This window comes from Silene latifolia, chromosome 11, assembly GCF_048544455.1.
Source record: "Silene latifolia isolate original U9 population chromosome 11, ASM4854445v1, whole genome shotgun sequence".
Classification (NCBI taxonomy): Eukaryota; Viridiplantae; Streptophyta; class Magnoliopsida; order Caryophyllales; family Caryophyllaceae; genus Silene; species Silene latifolia.
In genome coordinates, this window is record NC_133536.1 from 178,587,455 (window position 1) to 178,596,080 (window position 8,626).

The window sequence follows — 8,626 nt, forward strand, 5'->3', positions numbered from 1 at the left end:
GTAGCTTCAGACGCGGCATAGTACTCGGACTCGGTCGTAGAATCTCTTTATGCATTTGTTTGAACTCTTCCAGCTGACTGCAGCGCCATTAAGAGTAAAAACGAATCCAGACTGAGATTTTGAGTCATCACGATCCGTTTGGAAGCTAGCATCTGTGTAACCGGTTGCGCATAGCTTTTGTGCGCCTCCATAAGTCAATGCCCAATCTTTAGTCCTCCGTAGGTACTTAAGAATGTTTTTGATAGCCAGCCAATGTGATTCACCTAGATGCTGTTGGAATCGACTTGTCATACTCAATGCATATGCCACGTCCGGACGTGTGCATATCATGGCATACATGATTGATCCTATAGCCGAAGCATAAGGAATCCGTGTCATGCGCTCTTTTTCTTCCGGTGTCTCTGGTGCCCGAGACTTGCTCAAATGCACCCTTGGAGCCATAGGAAGAAACCCCTTCTTGGAGTTAGTCATGCTGAATCTCTCTAGGACTTTGTCTATGTAAGACTCCTGACTGAGAGATAACATCCGTCGTGATCTATCTCGATAGATACGGATGCCCAGAATTCTTTGTGCCTCACCCAGATCTTTCATCTGGAAATGGTTTTTCAACCATACTTTCACCGAAGTTAAGAGAGGTATGTCATTCCCAATCAGGAGTATGTCGTCAACATACAATATTAGGAAGACAATCTTGCTCCCACTCGACTTGATATATAGACATGGTTCCTCGACCGATCGAGTGAATCCATTTTCTTTTATCACTTGGTCGAAGCGATGATTCCAACTCCGAGATGCTTGCTTAAGTCCATAGATGGAACGCTTAAGCTTGCACACTTTCTTAGGATGTTCTGGATCGATGAAACCTTCGGGTTGTACCATGTACAACTCTTCCTCCAAAAAACCGTTTAAGAAGGCGGTTTTCACGTCCATTTGCCAAATTTCATAGTCATGAAAAGCGGCAATCGCTAAGATAATCCGAATGGAACGCAGCATGACTACGGGTGCAAAAATCTCATCGTAGTGCAAACCTGGCACTTGGGTGAAACCTTTAGCAACTAGTCGTGCTTTGTAGATATCTTGTTGACCTTCCACAGAATGCTTTATCTTGTAAAGCCATTTGCATTGAAGGGGACGAACCTTAGCAGGTAAGCCGGGATTGAAGGAATAGATTCCTCCAATGATTGCTCGGTACTTGGTTCTGGAATTTCCGACAGTTCGAAGGTTCTGTCACTCTTTGCATTCTCGAGAAATTCCTTCTCTAAGAATGTCGCACTAGCCGCAACAAAAACACGTTGTTCGGTTGGCGAATAGAAGTAATGACCAAGTGTTCCTTTAGGATAACCTATCAGGGAATTTCCATCGCGAAGGATTCAATCTAGCCACAGCTTCCCCTGCAACTGAGTACGTTTCATCCGCGAACGTGAACCTTGACCGATCGCGGGCCGAGCTTATCCTCGTGTCTCCACTTGACATAAGCCTCGCAGCCCCAAACCCGTATAAAGGACAAGTTAGGGACCGTTCCCTTCCATAGTTCATATGGAGTCTTGTCAACAGACTTTAGACGGACTTGATTAAGTATTAGAGCGGCTGACAGAAGAGCATAACCCCATAATGAATCAGGTAATATCGTGTGACTCATCATGGATCGAACCATATCAAGTAGTGTTCGATTTCTCCGTTCGGACACACCATTCAGGTGAGGTGTTCCAGTGGAGTTAAGCGTAGGGCAATCCCACGATCTTTAAGGTGTTGATTAAACTCGGTGAGAAAGATACTCGCCACCACGATCCAAACGCTGTGTTTTAATCTTTCTACCCAATAGGTTACAGCCCTATTCTCGGTATTCCTTGAATTTCTCAAAGGATTCACTTTTGTGCTTCATTAAGTAGACATAGCCATATCTACTTAAATCGTCCGTGAAAGTGATGAAATACCTATAGCCTTCTCGTGCGGTGATCGACATAGGACCACATACATCCGTGTGTATGAGTCCTAATAGGTCAGCAGCGCGCATTCCAACACCTTTGAAGGAAATCCGAGTCATCTTACCGATGAGACATGATTCACACGTGCCAAATGATTGAAAATCAAAGGCCGAGATAGCTCCATTCTTGATGAGCCGTTTTACGCGTTTCTCATTAATGTGTCCCATACGGCAGTGCCATAGATACGTTTGATCTTTGTCACCAACCTTTAACTTTTTATTCATTACGTGTAATATTTCGGTGGTCTAATCTAAAACATAAATTCCGTTCATGGATACTGCCTTGCCATAAATCATATCGTGTAATGAGAAAATGCAAGTATTATTCTCTATTACAAATGAAAATCCAAGTTTGTCAAGTGCGAGCCGAAATAATGTTTTTTTGAAAGACTGGGTACATAATAGCAGTTATATAAAAATAACTCAAATCCGCTAGGAAGCTGGATCACGTATGTTCCCCTCGAGACGACAGCCACTCGTGCTCCATTCCCGACACGCAGGTCCACCTCACCCTTTACGAGGGGTTCGATGTTTCGGAGCCCCTGCACATGATTACACAGATGAGAACCACAACCAATATCAAGTACCCAAGTTCCGTAACTTGCGTGGTTAATCTCAATCATATGAATAAAGTAGAAGAAGAAGAAGACATACCAACGGGTTTAACACGACCTGCCTTTAAGTCCTCATGATAAACAGGACATGTACGCCTCCAATGTCCAGTCTTGTGGCAATGATGGCATTCCATGTTTTCATTCTTGCTCTTTGTCGTGCCCGATGAGGTGCTCGACTCACCAGGCCCACTCTTACCCGAACCCGACTTCTTGAACTTCGGTTTACCTCTCGCTAGGTTTGCACGAGCTTTGCCCTTACCTTTCCCCTTGTTTGACACAACGAGAACATCCTGTTTCAAGCTCCCACTGAACTTGAACTTCATGTCCTTCTCGGTCTGCACGAGAAGGAGTGCGATTCATGTGGGGTTTTCTTCAAATCATTCATATAGTAATTCGCTCTAAATTGCGAAAAACCATCGTGGAGTGAATGAAGCATGCGGTCGATACCAATGTTCTCGCTGATGTTACAATTAAAGGTCTCCGACTTCTCGACATTCTCAATCATGCTTTGAGAATGTGTGGGCTAACTTGGTTGGCCCTTACGAGTCTCGCATCAAAGAAGCGAGTGGTATGCTCATAGGTCACTATTCTCGGTGCTTTCGAGAATTCCTTGGTGAGCGTGGTGAAAATCTTGTTTGCACCATGGGCTATGAAGCGTTTATGCAAATTGGGTTCCATTGCAAAAATGAGGACGTTTTTAATCGCACCCGCTTCCATACAGAAATCATTAAACTTGGTGATTTCAACAGCTCTAGCCGTGGGACCTGGGTTTGCCGGGATGGGCTCTAATAGATATTTGAGCTTCCGTCGGCGGCGGCAGATTCCGTAATGCCGCCTCCCGGTCCGCGAAGTTTGATCCATCATTCTTGATCGAGTAGACTGATTCATCTGATTCATGAAGATCCGAAGCCGGGACTCACGGTCCAATGTGGCACTTGGCATTGGGTTATCGGTAGAACCACCATTTGTTATTAGCGGTTTAAAAGTTCGTGATCTACACCGAAAAAGAAAGAAAAACAAGAACGAAATAAGCAACTCATCGAGGTGATTTAAGTCTATTTTAAAATTCATTTTAACATGTAGACTCTCGCACTTGCATAATTGATCTCCCTCAAGAATGATACAAGTGATCCCAAGACTCAATTTCTGTAAATTGATAAGCCAACTGTTTAGCTAATTCTTCCGTAAGAACTCTTGGTCGATAGATTTCCGTAAATCCTATCTATAGTCCACCATAATCACAGGATCGTACGAGTGACCATAGTGTTGAGATAAAATAGGTCAATCGGTTCCAACTTACCCGACGTAGAAGGGGTCATATTATGCCTACCGACGAAGAAGGGACTCATTGGAGTTTGACCTATAAAGACCGTTCTCAATTTTGGTTTATACGAGGAAGATCCCATCAACAAAATTATAATTCATTTTAAGTGAACGAATAACTAGCAACTGCGTGAATAAATTAATTTAGATGATGGCTTTAAAACGTGTGACATGAGAATGTCAAAGAAAACTAACTCGAGACCTCTATATATGTCAGTTTTCATGCAATAAATAGGTGGTTTGGTTTTTAGGCGGAATATGATGCATATTATCGTTACAAAATAAATAAGAAAAATGCAATACGTAAATAAAATTTTCCTAGTGTGGCCTATCCTAATAAAAAGAACATAAAACAACTTTGGAATCCACCGTTGGACCCGAGAAGCTTGTCTTGATGTTCCATCTTGATCCATGTAGCGGGAGTGAGCATCCGGTCTCCATCTTTGGTCTTCTCAAAAATTACATTTAAAATTACAAAATATAACCTATTTACATTCTAATTAAAAACTGTAATTACTAGTGAAAAATTCAAAACGGAGATACGAGATCTCAAAATACAACCAAGACCGTGTTCCATCATTACGGTAACACGTTCTACTAAGGCCACACTAAGTTACAACCGTTTGTAAAAAAATAAATACGTAATAAAAGGCATTCACAAGCATTCAAAATTAACGATAAATAAAAATGCATCAACTAAAAAAAACAAATTCATTCGTGACATAATTCCGTAATTATGTTAAATTTATCCAAACCACCTTTTAATGATTAAAATTCATGTGATAAAACCGCTTCTATCATTCAATTTTAATCTAATACAATCCGTTACTTTAAATACGCTTTAAAATAACTTAATGGTACGTGTGTGAACCGTTTCACAATCATAGCGAGTGTACAATATCCGTATAATGTACATTTTATGGCCAAAAGAGAATTTTTAGACAAAAAGAGTAAAATTCAAAGCTGCCAAAACAAAAACCCTCGATCCAGGGACATTAGTGCTCGATCGAGGAACAAAAAGGGCTCGATCGACTGAACTGCTAGTCGATCGAGCGGATTGCCAAACAGAAAGTGCTCGATCGACTAAACTGGTGGTCGATCGAGTACTTTTATCAGCAAATCTGCTCGATCGAGTACGAGGACTTCTCGATCGAGCAGTGGGGTTTTGAAAGTGGTCGATCGAGTATAGCAAGGACTCGATCGAGTAAAAACAGGACAGAAAAACCTCTCGATCGATCAAAAACATGCTCGATCGAGAATAAAAATTTCTGGAAAAACAAAACCCTCGTGAAAACTGTTTTGCCGAACCAAAACAAAAGCAATTTTGATGAAATACGCATAAAAACAATTTTATAATCTGACAGAACGTGAAATATTGTTATAATCTCCGTATAAAACAACAATATGCACAAAAACAAATCGAAAATAAGATGAAACAACCGTGTAAAACATGTCACGGTTTCAAAAATTTCTGCCGTGTATACAAGGCACGGATTTTGAGACAAATACAATCGTTTCAAAATCGTTTTATGAAAAAAACCAAAAAGAAAATTTACGTGGCCTCGCTCTGATACCACTTGTAGGGTAATATCCGTATAATGCCCTTTAAACTTAAGGATTATAACGTAAATTTAACATGCGATTATCGTCATAAAACATAAATACAATCAAACAATAAAGATTAAGTAATAACCTTCGGTCCTAGTGCAATATGGCAATGAGAGATCAAAGTAGACCTCCTCCTAAATGATGCACCCAAGATTGTCCGAGAAATGCCCTTGTGCTAGAATCAATCCTCTAATTGCCTTGCAATATTGAGAGGATGGTTTTGTCAGTTTTCGTTGGATGAGAGATCCGAATTTCGAGAGGCACTTTTCTCGAAACCCTAAAGATTTTTAGCAAATGAATGATCAGGTTAAGCAATAGGAGAAGCTCTCCTTTTGTTCTCCTAATCTCGGCCAAAACCGAGAGGGGCCTTGGGAAGTGGGCTTCCACTTCCTTTTAGCTCATGGTCCGGTTCGTAAATCGCTAAAATGTATATGACGCGGTTTTTATAAATCGTCATCGGTTATCGGCTATTAAAACATCAACTAATAACACGGGTTAGTTGAAGTATTAATCCATGTCCGACAAAGACGATATTGTATAATTTATTCAATATACATTAATTAAATATAACCATTTATATTTAATTTACGAATTAACTGTTTAATTCGCCTTAGCCCATTTTATTTAATCCGTATTAAATATAATATCTCAACATCACATTTTGACTAATTACTAGTCAAATGACTCGGACTAACTGGTTAGTCAAAATTGGCATCTACATGACTGTATTTTCATACTGTCACGTCTCTCAAACGTATCCTATAGGTGTGACTTTTAGGGACCAGTTGATCACCGCCATCTGTATGACAATAACGTCAAATTTATCTAGCAAGCCAACCGTTATTGATAAACGTGGATCAACTGATAATAATACCAAAAGTATGCCCTTTGATCCTTTTAGAGATTTATAAGTCCTTGCACTAACTGTTAAGGACACCAACCCCAACAGAAACCTCCAAATAGCTAAGGAGGAGAGGAGGGATATCATAGAAGAGAATAAAACTCTTTATGAAAATATAAGAATTGCATTTTTAGAAATGTAATTCTTTTTTTAATTTATGTATTTATATATATATATATATATATATATATATATATATATATATATATATATATATATATTAATGAATTGTTAATTAAGTTTATCATGCATTCCTCTCTATCATCTTGCTTCTTCTTTGTTTTATTTTATTTAATTTGTTTTACGAGCTAATTAAGCGAATAATAACATAATAATGATCGATAAAAACCCATCATATATACATGCAAATTAAATGAAATAATTAAAAAAAGAAAACAATGACGCTGAAAGACGATGAAATAACCAACAGTGACGGCGAGATTTTCCTGATAATTAGAGAAAGTAAGAGACGATGAAACCAACAGTGACGGCGAGATGATAAAGCGACGATGAGAAAGAGAGAAAGAGACGATGAGAAAGTGTGTTTCTTTGTGTTTGTGTTTGTGTTTGTCTGTGTTTTGTGTTTGTGTTAGGTTATGTATGTGTTTTGTGGTCAGTAAGAGATATGTGTTTGTGTGGTTTATGGTATTGAAAGTATTGACAACGGTTGTTCAATAACAACCGTTGTTAAATAAGTTTTAACAACGGTTGTAAAATAACAACCGTTGTTAAATAAGTTTTAACAACGGGTTTAAAAATACCCGTTGTGATTACTTTTCACTAACTTTGCGCCAATTTTGCGCCAAATTATTAACAACGGTTGTGCAAATTTAACCCGTTGTTAAAACTTATAACAACGGTTATATAACCATACCCGTTGTAATTAAGTTTAGTAAAAATCGCGCCATACATTCTACAACGTCTATTGTGATTTTCGTGCATAAACGTTGTTAAAGGGGCGTTGTAGTTGCCTGGAATTGTAGTTGTGGGAAGAAATCGTATGACTTGAATTATTGCCTAAGCTTGCTCCTTGTCAACATCTTTAATCTCTTAAGGGGTTCCATGCTATAACTTTGAATACAAATACCTTGTTCTTGCGATCAACTTACTATAACTTTGGTAGTAGCATGTTGAGGGAGAACTTGACCTTAGTCACGAATCATAAGAGTACCCCATACTCGGTCGAGTAGCTACAGGTATGACAGAATTGACGCATTCTGATCTCAGGACTAATCGATCGAGTAGCCAAGACACTCGATCGAGTAGCGGGCACTCGATCGAGTACCACTAGTTACTCGATCGAGTAGCACTGTTACAGGAACTTTTGAGAAATTAAAATTGTTTAATTGTTATATAATTGCATGTTTGATGTTTAACATGGTTATTAATGAGTAGTAACATGTTCGGACCGTTCATTTCAATTGTTGGAGGTCGTGCTTGGTTTTAAAGGCGTATTTGCAACGAATAGTGAAGTTGTAATTATTCTTATTGCATTCATTTTACATCCGTTTTGTCTACAAGTTGTATTTCACTGAATTCTGTATATACAAATTCAAATGATATACTTATACATGCTTGGCGGTGACTAATTGTTCGAATAGGGTTGTATATATCTTTATGATTGACTGGTTGTACGAGTAATAGGAGTAATGTCAACAATGAATAATATGGTTTTGATTTATGTTACGATGCAAATAATAGGTAACATGTGTGGTAATTTGGTGGTGAACTTCGGGGACGAAGTTCCTTTTAGAGGGGAAGAGTAATGTCGCAAAATAAAAAGGCTGATTTTGAGATTATGTTGTTGTTCGTTTAAAATGTTTTGTTGTTTATTTACAAAGTTTTGTACTACTTTGATCACATTGCTTGTAGGAAGTTGTAATTGGTTACTTTAGTTCGTTGAGTAATTTGTGCATCGAAGTGGAAGTTGATAGTCGTGGTGCCATGTGTCGTAATAAAATCGCGTTGTTGAGTACTTTAGTGGTGCTAAAGTGACATGTTTCGCGTTGATGGTAGTTGCTACGCGTTGTTGGTGGTTGCTAAGTGAGAAGAGTGTAAACTCGTAGTGTGTTGAGTATTTCAAGTAATATCTTGTATGAGTCGACCTATATAGAGTGACAGTTGATGATGATGACATAGGGGAATGGCATTTCAGGGGAATAGTGACCTATGTCGAAAGAGTAGTGATGTCGTTGT